Source organism: Schistocerca nitens, chromosome 3, assembly GCF_023898315.1.
Source record: "Schistocerca nitens isolate TAMUIC-IGC-003100 chromosome 3, iqSchNite1.1, whole genome shotgun sequence".
NCBI classification, from domain to species: Eukaryota; Metazoa; Arthropoda; class Insecta; order Orthoptera; family Acrididae; genus Schistocerca; species Schistocerca nitens.
The window spans coordinates 848881923-848898733 of NC_064616.1; the positions used below are offsets into that span (position 1 = coordinate 848881923).

The following is a 16811-nucleotide window of genomic DNA, read 5'->3' on the forward strand; positions in this document are numbered from 1 at the left end:
CTCCGTTATCCGTACACGAAATGTATGTTGTCGGCAGTAGGATTGTTCTGCAGTCAGCTTCAAATGGCGATTCTCTAAACTTTCTCAATAGTGTTCTTCGAAATGAAATTATTCTTCCCTCTAGGTATTCTCACTTGAGCTCCCGAAGCATATCCGTAACACTTGCACGCTTATCGAACCTACCGCTAACAAATCTAGCGTCTCGCCTCTGAATTGCTTCGATGTGTTCTTTCAATCCGGGTTGGCGCGGATCCCAAACACTCGAGCAGTGCTCAAGAACAGGTCACACTAGCGTCCTAGATGCCGTCTCCTGTACAGATAAATGAAATGTAAATGTCGTTTCACTAGGGCCTCCCGTCGGGTAGAGCGTTCGTCAGGTGCAAGTCTTCCGATTTGACGCCACTTCGGCGACTTGCGGGCCGGTGGGCATGAAATTATGATCATTAGGGCAACACAAGACGCAGTCCCTGAGCGGAGAAAATCTCCGACCCAGCCGAGAATCAAACCCGGGCTCTTAGAATTGACCTTCTGTCGCGCTGACCACTCAGTTACCGGGAGCGGACTCCTGTACAGCTGAATCACACTTTCCTAAAATTTTCCCAATATACCGAAGTCGAGCATTCATCTTCCATACCACAGTTCTCCCATGCTCGTTCCATTTCATATCGCTTAGCAACGTCACCCCTAGATAATTAAACGACGTGACTGTGTCAAGCAGGCACTACTAACGCTGTATCCCAACATTACAGGTTTGTTTTTCCTACTCATCCGCATTAACTTACATTTCCTACATTAAGAGCCAGCTGCCTTTCATCACACCAAATAGAAATTTTGTTTAGTCATCTATGCGCATCGTACGAATAACACAGTCATGTAAGTAGTTACGTGGGGCTTAGTGTTTTGATGGATTGATTCCAGTTTTTCAGTTGTGAGGTTTGAGTTCGATTCCTACTTACGGCATGTATTTTAAACACACACGAACAGCTCTCCTTCAGCTCTAAACATACACGAACAGATCTCCTTCAGTTCTAGTAATAGAGTGAAGAACGTCAGATTGCACCGTTGTTCAGAAACCGCATTATAAACATCACATCCCTTCTCTAACTAACAACCAGTCCAGAGCCGGTTTTGTTTGGGCCATAGTAGAGACGGAAGTCACGGCAAACAGAAACTCTGTTGCCAGTGAACTTCCTTAAACTAGAAACTTTATACAGGGTGATTCAAAAAGAATACCACAACTTTAAAAATGTGTATTTAATGAAAGAAACATAATATAACCTTCTGTTATACATCATTACAAAGAGTATTTAAAAAGGTTTTTTTTTCACTCAGAAACAAGTTCAGAGATGTTCAATATGGCCCCCTCCAGACACTCGAGCAATATCAACCCGATACTCCAACTCATTCCACACTCTCTGTAGCATATCAGGCGTAACAGTTTGGATAGCTGCTGTTATTTCTCGTTTCAAATCATCAATGGTGGCTGGGAGAGGTGGCCGAAACACCATATCCTTAACATACCCCCATAAGAAAAAATCGCAGGGGGTAAGATCAGGGCTTCTTGGAGGCCAGTGATGAAGTGCTCTGTCACGGGCTGCCTGGCGGCCGATCCATCGCCTCGGGTAGTTGACGTTCAGGTAGTTATGGACAGATAAGTGCCAATGTGGTGGCGCTCCAGCCTGCTGAAATATGAATTGTTATGCTTCTTGTTCGAGCTGAGGGAACAGCCAACAAATGCTTGCTGGATGCGTGCTACATTTTCATCACTCGTTCTCGGCCGTCCAGAACTTTTCCCTTTGCACAAACACCCATCCTCTGTAAACTGTTTATACCAACGTTTAATACACCACCTAACAGGAGGTTTAACACCATACTTCGTTCGAAATGCACGCTGAACAACTGTCGTCGATTCACTTCTGCCGTACTCAATAACACAAAAAGCTTTCTGTTGAGCGGTCGCCATCTTAGCATCAACTGACGCTGACGCCTAGTCAACAGCGCCTCAAGCGAACAAATGTACAACTAAATGAAACTTTATAGCTCCCTTAATTCGCCGACAGATAGTGCTTAGCTCTGCCTTTTGTCGTTGCAGAGTTTTAAATTCCTAAAGTTGTGGTATTCTTTTTGAATCACCCTGTATTACCTAACGAGTTAATGGTCATTTAAGGCCAGGTTCTCATTCAAAATGGTCGAAAATTCGATTTCTATAACATTTTTTGAAAGTTAGATGTTTTTCAATCCGTAGGTTAGAAAAGTTTCTACACCCCATTGTTCCAAGGAGGGTTACGGCGGCCGTGGGACGCTCTCAGCCGGAGACGCCCGGATCAGGCAGAAAACTTGTCACGCTGTGTCGCACGTTCACAAAATGTTTTACACTGCAGTATGCATTCGAACATGTTCGCCGAAAAAGCTGGCGAACAACGTGTGCAGGCTTCCGAACGCAGCATATCTAGCTCAGCCAGATCGGCATTTGTCACCAAGAAGAACGAGCGAATTGAGGAAGGGTTGATATACGGTCATGGAATTGCGGACTCAACGTAAATAACGAAAACCCTTTGTTTTGATCAAATTTTGGTAAAAATTGGTAAAAACCATTTTTGGTACGCCATACTGAATTAGTCATTTCGAATTTCGAAAATCTAACGTCAGATTTGTGTTGAGCGATATCAAAAGCACATAAAAAGATACAGTTTTTATACAAATTCAACTAATAAGACGTAAAAGAGTTCCCAAAACATTAAAAACGTTTTTCTAGAGAAACAGTTTTTCAAAACTGCGTGCAGCATAACGTAAAAACGGTTTAGCCTATTAACTTCTACATTTGACGCCCGAAAAATATATCTTCGTATGTCAAATTTTCTAGGAAGGTTACACCTATAATGTACGAATTTTTTTAGTATTAACTACTTTTTGTAAAGCCATAAAGAGTGAAACAAACCCCCATAAACCAGACTCAAAGTATGACTTGGTACCATATCGTTAAATTTAAGGTTATTTAATTGTGGTTAGGCATAAGCTCCTAAACTCTTAATGCAGTATCGACTGATGTTATCCATTTTTGACTTCAGCTAACTCCTGAACGCTTACACAGCATGCAGTATGCGTACTTGAGACTCGCAAGCCCGCCATTTTGTTTCTTTATTCAAAATCTGAAATAAAGTTCAAAGCGTGATCAGTCATAATCCCCAAACAGACCCTTTGTATGTCTTTTATTTGTCTCAAAAACTTTCCAATTTTTGCCTATTTTTGCTCATTTGATTGAGAACCTGGCCTTAACAACTCAGGGCTCTTATTTTATTTGAATTTGACACGCTAAAATATTTGGTGCTGGACTGGAATTCCAATTTAGATCTCCTCTTTCGTGGTATTTGACCCACACAGGACGATATAGTTCGCTCATTTCGTTGTTTTCCTCAGGACTGCAAACTCCTCTAGGTCTCCACGAAAGGCACGTATGTGGGTGCGAATCCTGATCCAGCACAAAATATTCATGGTCTCCTTTCAAGCCTTGGCATATGCTCATCGAACTGCTAGTGATAACTTATTTTTATTTTCAATTTTTGTTCATGTGTTGCCAACAATAGCAACAGGTGCCGTTATTTCTAGCCAAACGTTCACGCATCTCATTACCGGTGAGCAAACATTTCGTAGATGGAAACGAACGGTGGTAGGTGCCGGGTTCTGGTGTCGGTCAGCCAAAATGTTTTATCCTCATTTCAAAATCAAACATCACGTTGGTGTTGAAGAACTTCGATGTCTAACATATGGTTTTACATAGTTAACATTCTAATTACAAGCTGGGTTAAAGTGCGCGTCACAAAACCTTACATCATGGCACTTCGTTTGAAACAAACTTTGTTGCCTAAAATTATATTAAACATTTTTCGTGGTTCGTTAACAGGGAGATAAAGGGTGTTAACACGATTCCAGGTAAAGCATTAAAATTTTCAAATTCAGTTTTGCTATCCGATACTGGTAAAAACTTTTATATTTCATTACTCTTTATGCCTAGACACCAATGACTAACGTTGCTTTGATCGAGCCTCGGTCAGGAACAAAAGCTTTGGTTGGTTGCTATGACTGTCCTTGATTTCAATCCAGATTCAGAACAAAAGAGTCCATCGTGTCGTTTAAAAGTTCAATAATTTGCAGAAATCACGAGTACAGAGAAATTACTGGTGATACGATGTTAATTTTGAGGTTTCCAATAGAGCACTTGCCGTTATTAATCGCGTTGCTTTTTTCTGGTTAGCTCAACGTCCAGTTTATGACCAAGCACTCGTGTCAGGAACGACGTTTCACAGGTGTGGGGAAACCTTTTAAACAGCAAAAATACTTCGCATTGTCATAGAACTTTAGGGGACCAGATATTGTCTCAAAATCTCTTATAAAAATATTTAATTTTTCCTAAAGATTGCTGGAATTATTTATGTGACGGAGTTAGTTAACTAATATTCTAATGAGTGTGGTAGTGATTTTGAAATGTCACTTACTGTAATGAAATTGAGTTTACAAGCGTTAAGCACTGTCTCATCTTTAATGGCGCGTTTTCTAGCATTTGCAACGCAGTAGTGGTGATTTACATCTGGACTGACTACCTGAAAGAAGAGTGTTCTCTTGCGATCTCTAGTGGTATCCATTTTGTATAGTTCAATGACCATACTGCAAAGAGATTAGAGGACATGCAAGGCAGCTACTTTATGTGAGCTGCATGCAAATCAAGAGAAACGCAATTCAGGTCGTTCGGATTCTTTTGCGTATGATAGTACATTGACGTCACGTAAAGTACATATTCCATTTCCGGTGTAGTGAGTTATGTTTAAAGTTTGCAGACAAAACTAGAGATTGCGTTTAAAGTTCGCTGACGGAACTAAAGATCAAACTGGTTCTACTATAGTACTCAAAACTTACATTTAAGGTAGAGTAGCTGGCCGTGGTGGCCGAGCGGTTCTAGGCGCTTCAGTCCGGAGCCGCGCTACTGCTACGGTCGCAGGTTCGAATCCTGCCTCGGACATGGATGTGTGTGATGTCCTTAGGTTAGTTAGGTTTAAGTAGTTCTAAGTCTAGTGGACTGATGTTAAGTCCCATAGTGCTTAGAACCATTTGAACCATTTAAAGTACGGTAGTAAATAGTGACATTGATAGCGCCGAGGATTAAATTTACTGTACAACAGTACTTGTAACATCCATGGTATAGTGTATTCAGAGATAATTTAGAAGTATTGAATACGAAAGTTACATTCTAATCGCCTATTTTACAGGGGTGTTTATATACATCTCATAACTGTACATATCGACTGAACTTTCAAAAATGCAAAAAAAGAAATATTTTCAAAAAATACATATTTAAAAGTGCATTTATAAATATGCATTCAAAATTGACGGCAAGTATTGTATTTTGTTTTTTTATCTACAATGCTTCATCAAAAAACTGGAAGAATCCATGGAAATTAAGTGCATTTTGTACGTTTAATGAATTTTGCTGATTTTCTTCTTTTCTACGAAAATTTCCAATTTTTCCAAAACATTTAACAGAGGACCTTTATCTGCCGTGAGGATAACTTTCCATACGATCTCGAATCTCAAGTAATGTATGTTTAGTTGTTCTCAAATTTTCATTCAATGCTGTACGATTTGAATTTAACTTGAAATGTTCCAGTCAGGCCCATGTACGTGCTGTGACAAGTTTGCAGAAACTTAGTTTTAAGAGTTGCCCCTCTTGCAGTCAGTGCCTTTTCTACACAAACAACTGTTTTTATAAATACCCAAACACGTTCCTGGGCTGTTGTGCCATTATCAGTTCTGTGAAATGTAAACATGTTTTAAGTAATAAAAATTCTAACGAAATTAGTCCTAATAGCAGTATATGTTTATTGTCGTTATGGCTTTAATTTTTTCTACATTGTTGGATGCTGTAACGCCTTCTTTATATTACTGTGTAATTGCAGCTTGTCATCTGCAACTTAATGACGTTATTGTGTGTTTGGTTGTCCAGTAAACAAATGGTGCATGTACAAACATAATTTCTGTAGCACGTAAATATTTGGCGACTGTGTTTTGCTATCACTTGCACTAAACTCTGAAATAACCATCCTGATCTGGAGTCTCATCTCTTGTGGAAATGCATACAAAATCACGGCACGTGTTTGGTTGAACTCCACTCGCAAGGTACACTGTTTCACTCTTTAAAACAGAGTGTTTATGTTTTTTCCAGATCCTATTGACGTACAATACTTTCATTTCAGTTTGGCGCCAAATTTGAACTATGGTTACTCTGCCTCTCTCTCTCTCTCTCTCTCTCTCTCTCTCTCTCTCTCTCTCTCTATGTGTGTGTGAGTGTGTGTGTGAGTGTGTGTGTGTGTGTGTGTGTGTGTGTGTGTGTGTGTATGGGTGGGTGGATGGGTGTGGGTGTCGGTGGTGTGGATAGCTGGATGTGTTGTTATCTGTTTGTGATGTCATCCTTTCTGTATATTATCTTTAAAGTGTCAAATAGTGTGCTATTGCATAGTTTAGCGCAGCGATTGTCCGCCTCCGTAGCGCAGTGGTAGCGTTACCACCTACCACGCAAGGGGGCCCGGGGTCGACTCCCGACAAGGGACTGGATGTTGTGTGTCCTTCATCACCATATTCATCATCATTGACACAAGTCGCCGAAGTGGCGTCAGCTAAAAAGACTTGCAATACGGCGGCCGAACCCCGAACGGGATATTCCGCCCAGTAAATGCCATACCAACATTTGATTTCAGTACAGCGATTATCAACTTTTGTGGCGCGCTCCCAACGAAGGGCATGACAACACTAAGTGGGATGTGCGACCTTATCGAAAAGAAAAAAATATGTATTCAAAAGTTGATCAATTTACTGAAGAAGAATCAAAGCAAAATACATTCTGAGGACTGTATCAGTACTGCACAATGCATTTAATTATTAACTGTTCAATACTAGATTAAAAACAAATTTTGTAATTATTAGTGATTTCCTTGGGGCTGGTTTGTAAAGTAAAGTTTTTCGAAAGAGAGTTTAGTTTCAGAAGTCGAGACTCTGAGTCCTTTTTATGGGTCCAGCCGAAATTCGTATCTTCAAAGCAGCTAACGCAGAAAATACGACTTCGGAAAGATAGGATGCTGAAAAGGATAGTAGATATGAAGTGCTCATCTTTTCAGTGCAGAAAACTCATCAAGCCACACTGCCCAAAATTCATAGAGCGATTTATTACTAATTTGTCGCCACTTACCGTGATGCATATGATGAGTTCTTCTTCGGCAGTTGAGAGACCTGCGGGAGTATTTTCGGGCGCTGACCGGAAGCCAGAGGACAACAGAGGGCCTGCGATTCTGGTTTTGTCAATGTATCGGGTCGGTGTTGCGAAATAATAATTTATATAGTTATCGTATGAGGAAGAGGAGTACAATGAAAATTATGACCGAAAATTGGGTCACGAATGTTGAATGCTGAAAGGTTGAGAAACGCTGGTTTAGTGTAGTCATTCTACAATCTGTTTACCTTCTGCTAATACTGTCCGTGTAGGGAAGTTTTTTCTATTGTAAGTTTGTGGTATTGGCTGTGATTGGATTTCACTAATTTTAAATCTGTTTCTGTTTTCGTTGGGGCTATAAAGTCGTCAGCAGATGTGCTATAGGAACTGTTACTTTTTAGAGCTCTGAGGTATTTTGTTGTTTGCGTAACAGGCGGAACTGAGTCTAAATAATTTTTTGTCTGCAAACACCCCTAAAGCTTAAAAACCAAATGATAATTTTGCTTCACTATTTGATAGAGAGAGATGGTCAGGTTAAAATAAATGAGTTTTATGAAAGGAAGTGCTTCAGCTTTTCGTTAGGTGCCAAGGGGTACTGGCTCTGAGCACTATGGGACTCAACTGCTGAGGTCATTAGTCCCCTAGAACTTAGAACTAGTTAAACCTAACTAACCTAAGGACATCACAAACATCCATGCCCGAGGCAGGATTCGAACCTGCGACCGTAGCGGTCTTGCGGTTCCAGACTGCAGCGCCTTTAACCGCACGGCCACTTCGGCCGGCCAAGGGGTACTGATTCGTGCATAAAGTGCTGGGTAGCTTGTTCCGGACACAGACTGCGGCAATGAACTAGAATGGAAATGTATATGTCAAGCAATCAAAGCTACTTCTGACTAGTGTTTTCAATGTGTTGGACTGAATAAAAAGAGGTAACTTTGAAGGAAGAGTGCCTGACAATTTTCCGTTCCACTTCCTATAGAAACAATTTTCAAAGCTCTTGGAGGCCATAAAAACAACTGGACGTCTTCCTGCCTGTGGCAACAGGATTTTCTGTCCTGTTGAGATGCATCTACAGAGTTATTGCCAGATCCTTCAACGATTTACGATGTGGTATTGGAGTAACGCCAATACGAAAGGGGACAAGTGTGGGCGGATATTGGGAATAATTAACTTCTAAGGAGGTTAAAAAGTGCTGGGACTTCTCCTTTAAATTTCAAGCAAAGGTTTTGTACCTATGTGAAAAATGAAGATATAACCCCATCCAGTTTCGCGATGACAGTGTCGATATCTAGAGCTGGTACTTACGGAATGATGGAGGTTACCGGTTTTAAAATGGTATAGCTACAGGAGGACTTTACCGACGAGACTTTTTTACCCACAAGGATTAGAATAACGGGCTCAAGACTGAATGCTGTCGCACCCTAGACAACTTTTCATTGCTACACAAAACGTCTTCTTGTCTCTTAAATAACGTTCAAACCACTTCAGTGGACGATATAAAAATTGTGACTGTTGAATTTTTGTGAAATCTACGACAAAATTCACAGTAAAAGTTGAAAATAATCTCTGGTAATGCCTTGAAAAGTAATTACTATGACAGTATCTCAGGAGGGAAGGTCAACATTCTGAAAGGTGACAGAAATGACAAGTCCTAAGAGAAAAATCTTGAATGATATCAGTTTGTTGCAATGGTCTTTATAGCAAATATTAAACCATCCTTTCATATGATATTGCTTACTACTACGTAGTTTCAACTTTCTCAGATGTCTGCAATATATATCAGTCATAACGTAATTAAAATACACAGCCTAAAGGAACCATTGGTTATTTAGTCGACAGAATGAAAGGAGAACCTACAGAGTGCAACTCGTTAAATGCATACATTTTGGTTGTAGTCAGAGTACTACTCTATGTCAATCAGTTTTAGAAGCAGATCGTAGTTGACATGACCTACAGTAAAATAATCACGAAATAAACAAAGTTAAACATGGTAAGTATAGCTTTCGGACGGTTTCTGTGGAGATATAGTAGCTGAATGCTACTATTAACTCCGCACAAACATCCATGGCAGCAGAAGAAAGTTTCCTTGTTATAGTTCTTAAACGAGAGGTCTAGTACACGCTTGCTAATTAACACTTGTCTGATGGATCCGCACTATAATAGAAATGTGGCAACATAATAAGAAATCACCAAAAAACATTTATTAAAATTATTTTACAAAGTGTTGGTTAACTTTCCTATAGTTTGATGTGTGTAACTGATGTCCTAAACGTAATAAAATGAAATACAAATAACTGTGCTGTCTCTTGACAGTCTATAATATTGTCCCTATGACTGAATGCAATTACGCAGACAATCTGTTACTTGTCCTAGAGCTCCATAAATAGCAACTGGTGAGCCGGAATGTAGTCTTCAGACTACTGTACTAAACTGACTGCAGGCACTGAACTGAACTTTGTAATTGCTGGTATGGAACTGTCTGAGACTTCGTGGCTTGTGGTCTTTTGGTGCCGGTCGGTAGAAGGATTTGTATGTCCATCAGTACAAGGCGGCAGTGATGTAATCTGCAGTTGACAGTGAGTGCTCTTTATGGCGGCTGTCCACACTGTCGGCAGACGTACAGGTTGCACCGAAGGCGATGGCGCAGAAGCAGGAAGAGGTCAAGGTTTGTGAGGGCTATCTGGAGGCCGCTGCGTAGAATTGAGAGATGCCAGGCGAGTGGTTGTGTCTGTGTGGTGGAGACTTCTCACGGTATTTCTTGTGCACCTGAGACTTGGTACTCAACAGACACTACACAATAAAGTACTTAATTGTAAAACATTTAACTACAAAAAAATGGGTCAAATGGCTCTGAGCACTATGGTACTTAACATCTGAGGTCATCAGTCCCCTAGGACTCAGAATTACTTAAACCTAAGTAACCTAAGGACATTACACACATCCATGCCCGAGGCAGGATTCGAACCTGCGACCGTAGCAGACGCGCGGTTCCGGACTGAAGTGCCTAGAACCGCTCGGCCACCGCGGCCGGCATTTAACTACATTATGGGACTTAAGTATTATAGGCATAACACTGGATTTTACGAAAACAATCGTTACACACAATGATCACAAGTGTAAGGGAGTACCGAACTATGACAGCTCCACCTCATGGCTGACTGCTCAAAGATTGAGCTGAACAGAAGGATATGCTCTATGTAACTGACAATATAATAAACTAATAGCAGAAGGGGAAAAGAAGAAATATTTTTTTCTTTGTTGTGTGTGTGGCGTTCATAAGGAGGTCACTCTACATTTACCTTAACATACTGTAGAAATAGTTAATGTTTCGAATAACAACATTTTTGTAACAGCCTTAACACAGAATGATATAATGTGATCTATGACAAGATACCACACAACTTCCTACCTTTATTCTTATAAACCGATAAGAAGAATTCAGATAAAATGATAAACAACATTAGTTAATTGTGACAAAATATTCAAAACACAGTTTATTTTGTTTCACGTATTGTTGTAGTTATAGATTCAACACAAGTCCATGAGCCATCTCCTGGCTTCCTTTTAATCAACAGCAATTATGAAGGTACCTCTGTATGACAATGAAAAATACGAAGTTAAAAAGTGTGTGTGTGCGTTGGCGGCGGGGGGGAGGAATGGGATGGGCGTTTATGCTCTTATCCACATGAAGCTCTTCATTACTTATGCACTGACACAGATTATAAAGTATATTATACTAAAATATGGATAGTGAACAATATGAAAAAAAATTATGGTTTAATCCAAACAGTAAGCGCCAATGCTCCATCTGCTATCGTTCAAGAATTTTACCATCGCCATTCACCCTATTGCGACTAAAATATTGAAAAATAAATGCTTTCTACTATGTTTCTAACAATTTTCAAAATAAAACTTATTATAAATAGGCCTATTTAGTATCGTTAAGAAATACTTTTATTTTCCTATTTATTTCCATGTGTTACTTATTATTGGTGTCAGTCTACAAACTGAAAATAATCCATAACGCCATGTGAGCTACAGGAAAAAGTTTTTGTCTTGTTTCACAAAACTTTATTTTAGTACCACCTAGGTTTTTGGTTGTCAGTACATTACCCAGAACACAGCTTATTCCAAAGACGGCATCCAGCAAAGATGTATTCATCTCAAATCCTTTAATTTATCACGTCTCAACTTAAGCCATAAATGTAATTTTTCGTGAATATTTTAATTATGGAACAGTTAGTGTATTGTACAACCTCATAACATTCATTAGGGTCACATTTACTCTGTTACTGAACATATACTGCAACAGTGCTATGTCGTCAGTAATTGTGATGTTGATTATGTAACTGGGTATTTGTTTAGTTAGTTATTAATGTTTGATAACCCCAGGGTTCCAAAACTGTAATCAGCTACGCTCGTATATTGAATTTGCATTACGTAAATGAGGTGATTAACTAAATTGAGTCACTGTAGTAAACGTGGTTTTGAGGTCAGGACATGGCCCTCACTGTGACAGTGAATCAGCTGATGGCAAATCAGGATGGAGCGCCATCTCCCCATCTGAATATGGGCTGCAGGTGTGGTGGTGACTGGAATTGTACAACAAACATTCAGTAAAACATCCCTCGCAATAACTGTCTTTTATTTGTGTCAGTTACTGGATGGAGCCACAATTGGAGAGAAGGTTATTGGCCTCGATGCCACAGGTTGGTGTTTGTCTCACCTTGCAGGCTACGTGTGTGGGAGCCACAGCAGTTGACGTCCGTGATGCTAGTGAAGGCTGCCACAAAGCACTGAACTGCCGGCCCTGGGTGACTGCGGTCGCTGCTCGTACTCGGCTGCTCTGTGGCCACATCGACAGCAGATCAGGATAGCCAGTATTTAAACCATGATGCCTGGAATGACGGAAGATGACGGTGTGCACCCACCCTTGGCGATAGCCAGCGACAATGTACATCCATACAGCCTGGGTGGCAGCGATGGTGCACCCAGACAGCAAGCTGGTCCAGGCTTGAACTCAAAGCCCACCAGGGAGGTGGCCAGCAACAGAAGGAGGTCATATAACAGGCGATCCAGTGGAGCTGAGCCACCAAGTTGAGTGCATGCAGACCTAAGCTCAGGAGGGAGCCTGTGGATACTGGCAGCAGCGTCCATGGATGGTGACTGGTTGTGTCATCCTGTGCTGCAAGTGTAGACATCAGATGGAATAGACTGTGTCGCACAGTATACCGTACAAACCTGAATACTACTGTTAAACGGATGGCTTAGGTTGAGGGTCTAATATGAGGGGTGTACATGTGTGAGCCAGTTAGTTTTTATCTCTCCAAAAGCAGCGCTCTTAGCATGGGACTCATATTAGGCTGGAGCTTTTTGGTGTCGCCACTAGCAGTGACAACTCCATTTTCTTTGAAGTTATTGTTCGGTCGGCTCCTCTGGTGCTCTACTGGACCAATAAGATATTTAAACTTTGTCTTTCGGAGGTGCTAGATGGCGTATTCTCCTTTGTCAGCGTCCTGAATTGGTGGTTTTGCACTCTGGATACGTCTTCTTGCGCAATGCTACCTGCACTTTAGGCTGACGACCACGTCTATGATGTCATTCTGTTGATTGATACATAACAGTTAACTGCCCCAGCGAAGCAGTGGTGCAACAACTGTGATACACACTTTCCTTTCTTTTTTTTTTTTAATTCCTAACATTTCTTAAAGGTTCAACTTTCCACACTTTCCCTTTATGTTCAGGACATCTACATCTATTACACACAAGTGCTTCTGGCATATGAACACTTTTTGTTTCAACTGACTTTGTCCATTACCTCGTTCAGTGTTGATACTTACTCGTGGAAAACTCTGTTAGGGAGATTGACTGTTAGACATTAGCACTTGAGCGACAGTTCTATATAATTTATGATTTCTGAAAGATACAACCACTGAAATGTGAAGTACAGAATCAATAAACGAAGCTGTATGTTCTGTGTTGCAAATTTCTATTTTTTATTAAAAACTTAATTTTGAAACTTCCTGGCAGATTAAAACTGTGTGCCCGACCGAGACTCGAACTCGGGACCTTTTTGCCTTTCGAGGGCAAGTGCTCTACCAACTGAGCTACCGAAGCACGACTCACGCCCGGTACTCACAGCTTTACTTCTGCCAGTACCTCGTCTCCTACCTTCCAAACTTCTCATTCTGGAAACTTAATTTTGTTTTAAATTGTGATATGCAGAGAATTTCTGAATTAAAAGAAAGACGGTTACTGTTACAATACAATTTTCATGCTGAAATAAATCTGATTTTCCCTCAATTTACTATAAGCATTAGTGTTTGGAGGGTTTTCATCTCCTAACGTCTACGAGCGACCGTCCTAAAAAGCACGCAAAAGGAGCAACGGCAGTCTCACAGCATGGAGTGCCTGCTGGCATTTGTGTATTAAACAGCTCCACGCTCTATGGTTTATTCACACCAGGCAACGAATTGGTCCGAATGAAACTCACAAGAGGAGCAATTTTTCATAAGCGTGAGCCCTTTCACCGAGCAGGTCTGTACCGGAACGTTTGCGAAAGCGTAAAATTTATATTACCTCATCCACCTGCGTTCTGGATGACAATGTGAATTTGCCTGACCGCCCGTGTAAATAACAAAATAGGAATTCATTTGGAAAGGGATCAGACAATTAACTATAGAATAGGAATTTATGAAATTATCTTTGCAAAAAGTGTAAAAATTATATTTATTGTCTCGTGTGATGTGATGGACTATTTATCAATTTTAAACGCATTCTCTGCGTTACTAAAACGTAGATATGTGGAAAGAACTGTGTTGTGTTCATACACATATCTTTCAAACTTTAGAATTAATTAATACATCACTTCAATGCAGGAGAATATGTTGCTGGCATGGAAAACAATCACCATGTTTGAATACGGTAAAGACATCGGATAAAAATATATTTTGTGTTGTATCTACTAGAAAGTATGGGAAATTGCAGAGTGCAGTTGGGCTCAGAGTGACTTCGTGAGAAGTATAGAATGAGCCTGAGAATGGTCACCGACGTTATAAAGCTCAGGGCCTGCCACGTCGCCAGAAAATACGGGGGGCGGGAGAGGAGGGGATAATTGCCTTCCAGTGTACCAGAGATCTTCTGCGAAGAAAGTGAGAATTTCGCAAGTTTATCTTTCGTATTGTCCTCTCGACTTACCGGTAGTAAACAACGAGTTCCGTAAGGATTTCACGTCAGAACTGTGCCCGAAAGACCACGATGACTAGGACAGCCGACAACTGTTCAGCACGTACCTATAAATAGCTTTGCAACGCGGCAGAAAATGCTGCAACATATAAAGGCTGGTGGTTTCTCAGGAAACAATAAATAACTAAAAAGCAACGAATACTTCAGACATTATTTTTGCATGAATAATTGGAGCACAGTAACGCGAAAGAGATCGTCTTTTATTCTTTCTCAAGAAAATTGTCCAATTTGTTTCCTAACCTTATGTAAACCTTTATTTCTTGACGATACCTAGACAGTTTTCGTGTGTATGTAGCTAATAATTTTATCGAACAGCTTCTCAGTTGGCCACATGAGGCTGAGTAAATTCCCTGTTAGATCTTTTCACTACAGAAAAAATGTGAGGTGGTCACCCAGAATCGATTTCGGCGTCTCCACATTAATTGCTAGCAACCCTAACAATAACACTGTCCTTCTCTCTGGGCTCCGAAAATACAAAGAAAACCCTGCTTCTAGATTCTGCAAAATAAAGTTACTTCTCTTCAATTTGATCTTGAATTTAAGAATAAGACATAATTGGAGAAAACGCTATTCTACCGATGCGCTGATGACATAATGTAAAAAAAAAAAAAGGAAAAAAAGAAAAATGAGCTTGTGTAAAGGTGTTCAGCTAAGACACTGTATATCGCTGAGACGTACATTCCAGTCCACACCTGGATTAGCATCCGTTATGTGGATTTGGAATAGTTTCTGCTAGCGCTTCGGCGGTCATCGGCTCATTAACATTTAGTTTTACGAATGTCCTCTTGATGATTTCCTTTCCTCCAGTGCCTCACTTATCAATTTGCCGGACTCACTACGTTGACAATGTTTATAATGAAATTGTTTTTACTACTTTTAGCTATTATGAGTATGATGTTTGGTACCTCAGTTAGGGTCGAGTAATTTGCGTAGAGACTAACAGTTGAGTATTCAGCCATAAATAGTCCACCGTGAAGGACTGGAAACACTTTATTTGATCAGATGAAGCGAGTTCCTGTTTCAACATTAATGAATTCCAGTATCGTGTTCGTAATGTATTTCAGAGAGCCTGAAATGTTCCCTTCGTTATCCCTCGGAGTTCACATGACGTCGTGCGAAATCTCGTGGCCAGAATTCACGCACTCTCAGCGAACTGACAAATTATGCGACATACTGGTGCACAGGCTTACCCGAAAATGTTTACTGGCTGACACAGATTTATAGTCCGCACTATTACTCTATTAAAACCAGTCTAAAGAATAGACATCGGTATCGCTTTGACCAGAGAGAAAAGTTTAAACTTCCCACTACTAAAAATTCAATAATGACAGCCCTACAGCTATCTGAATACTTTCAGACAGGCTTGACAACTGGTGTTGAAAATGTACTCTAATAACAGTTTATACGCCGATTCCAACTGTCTTCTAGAAACTTCTACCAATAGGCTCCTCAACAAAACAGCTGGAATAAATTTTTAATTCAGTAGGGGAAAAGTCGTACAAAAATACCGCACCCAAATTTCCATGTAAGGAAATGGTTTTATGGGCTTTAATTAAAGGTCGGCGAGTTAATCATTTTTGCCAAACACAATCTGCCACTTAGCTACTGGCTAAGCTATATGATCCCAACACGTGCATGCTAACAAAATAGTAACACTCGCCTAGAAAACCGGAAAGTGCCTAAGAAGAGTTCAACTTCCACACACAGGGACACACTTTCGATTGCTTGTAGACTTTACACAACGGAAAAGTAACCTCGTTTATCACGAGGGATCGCTAACGCCACATTAACGAAATGACAGATTTGAAACAAAAACTCAGTCCCAAAGACTTCACGAATTAGCTTGTACCCCAGTGAGGGCTATTGGCCAACTACACGATTTCACAATCTTCCTGCCAGGACCTCATTTCTGAAACTTCTTTCCGAAGGATTCTGGAAAACATCTGCAATCGTTGTAAAGTCACAAGCCGTTAAACGCTCCAGGCTGAACAAAAGAGTCCGTCCAGCAGACTCTGCACACTGGATACGAAATGATATACACTGAAGAGCCAAAGAAACTGGTACATCTGCCTAACATCGTGTAGGGTCACCGCGAGCGCGCGGAAGTGCCGCAACACGACGTGCCATGTCTGAAGTACTGCTGGAGGAAACTGACACCATGAATCCTACAGGGCCGTCCATAGATTCGTAAGAGTACGAAGGGTAGTCATCCCTTCTGAACAGCACGTTGCAAGGCATCCCATATATGCTCAATAATGTTCATTTCTGGGGACTTTGGTGGCCAATGGAAGTGATTAAATTCAGAGGAGTG

The 16811-nt window shown here is 40.6% G+C and overlaps 1 protein-coding gene and 1 non-coding gene across 2 annotated transcripts in view; one reads left to right on the forward strand and one right to left on the reverse strand.

Moving 5' to 3' along the window:
- Positions 1–16811, forward strand: part of LOC126248873 (uncharacterized) — a 1116592-nt gene that overhangs the window by 632507 nt on the left and 467274 nt on the right. The gene's annotated exons all lie outside the window — the stretch shown is intronic.
- On the reverse strand, positions 13297–13373 carry Trnas-cga (transfer RNA serine (anticodon CGA)). Its single transcript has one exon. It is a non-coding gene; the product is annotated as a tRNA-Ser (tRNA).